This window comes from Bactrocera neohumeralis, unplaced genomic scaffold (assembly GCF_024586455.1).
Source record: "Bactrocera neohumeralis isolate Rockhampton unplaced genomic scaffold, APGP_CSIRO_Bneo_wtdbg2-racon-allhic-juicebox.fasta_v2 ctg7062, whole genome shotgun sequence".
Taxonomy (NCBI): Eukaryota; Metazoa; Arthropoda; class Insecta; order Diptera; family Tephritidae; genus Bactrocera; species Bactrocera neohumeralis.
The window spans coordinates 2,631-5,989 of record NW_026093878.1 but is presented as its reverse complement, the minus strand read 5'-3'; the positions used below and the strand labels follow the sequence as shown (position 1 = coordinate 5,989).

Below are 3,359 nucleotides of genomic sequence, written 5' to 3'. Positions count from 1 at the left end.
CACGATTCCTTAAAATTCATACTGTAATCCATTAAAATTAATTTTAAGATTTATTCCGATACATTTTTGATGCTTTGCTTGTCTCAGTTCTGCAGTTCGGCCTTTTAATGTAAAATTGGAAATCTTAGTTAAACAAAGGATCATACTTCCAATTATTTTAAATCGGAAGATTTTTATGTGTAAAAAATTATTATCTTTGTTCTAAAAATTAATTGATCCCTCTGTTTGTCTTATAACTTCAGACTGCAATTAATAAACAAGAACCAAAGATTCTCAGATAAACTTTATCTAAACACCAATTCTATATTAAAAGGGATGGTTCTCCTAGCTTGTTATAATAAAGTAAACTAAACTCTTAAATCAATTTGGTATTTTTTTATTATAGTCTATGGAAATAATTGAATATATATGTATGTCCTATCAGTCACAAATCTATGCCAATTTAATGCAACCAGCGAAAAAAGAATTAAGTCATACAAACTCCACATGAAAATTCGATCAATGTATGCTGTTGAATTTTAATTAAGCTCAGTAGAACATTTTTTCCTATATCTGTCGTTTTTACTTCTCTTTTTTTGACAGTGCTATGGTAGCGAAGGTGTTTGTTTACCAAAATTTTACGAACCTCACTCTGCACATGTCTTCGCATCGTTGAAAAATTTTTCATGCCATCGGCACTGTTCACCATCCAATGTTATTTGCTCAAGCACATAGCGTATGTGTATAGTATATGGGATGACTACCCTGCAAATCATGAGCGGGAAAAAAACCGGATAATCAGTGGGTAATAATGTGGGTAATCCATAGGGTAAACATGTACCACTCCCACTCACGTACGTATACATGTGATCATACATCTTTCTTGCGCTCATTCAGCAGTGTCATATAAAAAAGTATATCTGTCCTGCTCTAATATCCCCAATCGACGGCTGATGCAGGGTTGCATTTTCTCTTTTTAAATAGCTGATGCAGGGTTGCATTTTTTAATTCCTACTTTTAAAATTTAAAAGAAAACTTTTTAATTTTTAAAATTGTTATTTTATTTTATTTTTTACATTTTTACATAAAATTTATTATAATTTATATATAAATAAAAATATGTTTAATTTAAAAAAATAATTAATATCTGATTAATTAAAGAAAGAAATTATTACAACCTGAAAATAAAAGAGTGGAAAAATATTATAAAAGACAAATACCTGAAAATAAAAGAGTGTAAAAATATTATAAAACACAAATACCTGAAAATAAAATAAAGACAAATACCTGAAAATAAAGTAAAGATTATTAACACCTGAAAATAAATAATAATTACATTGAATTTGTAATATCTAAAAGAAAAAGAAAGATTAATTGTATAAAATGATAATAATATCTGTAAAAAAGATTAATATTATCTGAAAGAATAAATTATATTAAATACAAATAGGATTTACTCTGAAAGCAAAGATTAATTAAATAAAAATAGTGATAAAATCTGAAAAGAAAGAATAATTAAATAAAAATCATAATAATATCTGAAATAAAAGAATAATATTATCTGATTATTTAAAATATAAAGCAAACATTTGTTTTCACATATTATTTTGGATTGTGCAGGCCGCCTTAAACGCATAAAATACATATGTTCATATACGTATGTATGTATGTATTTATTTTTGCGTATTATAGGGACTGCGCAGTCCAATTTCAAAGTACACACACTTTTTTCACATACTTACTTAACAATTGATATTTGCCGCTTCTGATGATATACATAGCTGCTGCTGCTACTTCCAATTTCCAATGCTATAAAAATAAATGAAGTAATTAGTTCCAAAATATTGTTAAAAAATCACATAAAATTCATTTACTTACCTTCTTGTCGTTCGAGCCTCCTTTACGATGGTACGATCACGAACGGCATGCGGCTTTCAATCGTTTTTTTATTACCCTTTTTGGGATTTTCTATTGTCACTATTGACAATAATGTTTTCTCCTTCGCACTCATTCAAATAAATCAAGAGATGAAAGAAACTTTTTTTCATCGCATTTAGGTAAACAAAAAATAACCCGAAAATCTGCGTTGATGTTAGTGTATAGAGAAAAAATGTGTAGTTGGATTGGAATATTTGTCTCAAGCGGGTAGCCGTGGTTCGCAGGGTAGGTGATTCGTTTTTTTACTATCTTTCTGCTTCAATTACAGCTGACCGATTAGAAGCATGCATCACCCACCAAAGGCTTTCATAATATGTCGAACCCGAACCCGAGTTGTGAATAAACAAAAGAGGTATGAAAGCTAGTAAATTGCAAAAATTTATAAAAACGGAAAGATTCTAAAACCAAACCGAACAAAAAATTAGCTGTCGCTGTCAACATCACCAAATTTCTGAGTTGGTAATGGTATTGTACTTCCTTTACCGAAGGAAGATAAACATAAAGAGCACCAAAACACCCGGCAGGAATATCTAAAGCTGGATGTTGGCAATGTTCTTACTACCAAAAACATTTTCTTACTTACTTTTTAATGGATTTCAATAAACGGACATGGACATAAAAAATGATCTAAAATGTTAAATATACGATATGCGAGTCAAGAAATACAAAAAAGTGGCAAACTTTTAAAAATTATATGTACAGAATATAAAATATTCACCCCTTCTGGCCATGAGAATAATTAATCTAATTTTGAATGATATTGGTGTCTAGTTGCGGTAGCTGAATCATAGCCGGAACTTGAGATATGTTAGATCTTCCAATATCAAGCAAGTTATTGTAAGATTTTTTGGATTAATTACTATTACTATTAATTGCTCATATCGTCTTCTTGAGCTTAACATATTCAGTTTTCTTGTTTATCTTTTCGAACCATCTCATGGGATATTGGCCAAAGTCAATCCTAAAAGTCCATAATTCGTAGGTAGAATGTATCTAGCCAAACAGTTTTAAGGTATGGTAAATACAGGAATAACTTTGCAAATTCCGTACGAGGCCCTAAGTATTTCTTTGTGAAATGGTAATTATTATTTTAATGTTTTAACTCTGATAAAAAACTCGCACGAAATATTTCAGACGGAATACTTAGGAATGGAAAATACTACTACCTCCCCATTAGGTTAGTTTAACTAGTTAGACTTCGGACGCAGAGTAAAGCTACCTAGCCTACTTGGGGTGATTTTGGATGTTTTATCTAATGGCCTGACAAACAGCCTGTAAGACATAACTGAATGAAATTAAGTAAACCACAGTGTTTCGTCTTGGACAATAACATTTTTAGGCAAAGTAGTAAATCGATAAAATTGTGTGACCGTGGCAACAAATTAATAGTTTGGTTTACAATACTCGTATTCATAATATGTTAAACCAGCTTTAACACAATT

General features: G+C 30.0%; 1 long non-coding RNA gene across 1 annotated transcript; it reads right to left on the bottom strand.

Moving 5' to 3' along the window:
- Window positions 1-1,159: 1,159 nt before the first annotated feature.
- LOC126767490 (uncharacterized) lies at window positions 1,160-2,051 on the bottom strand. The gene is made up of 3 exons (XR_007669106.1): window positions 1,722-2,051; window positions 1,267-1,294; window positions 1,160-1,199 (listed from the first exon to the last, which is right to left on the bottom strand). It is a non-coding gene; the product is annotated as an uncharacterized LOC126767490 (long non-coding RNA).
- Window positions 2,052-3,359: the final 1,308 nt, after the last annotated feature.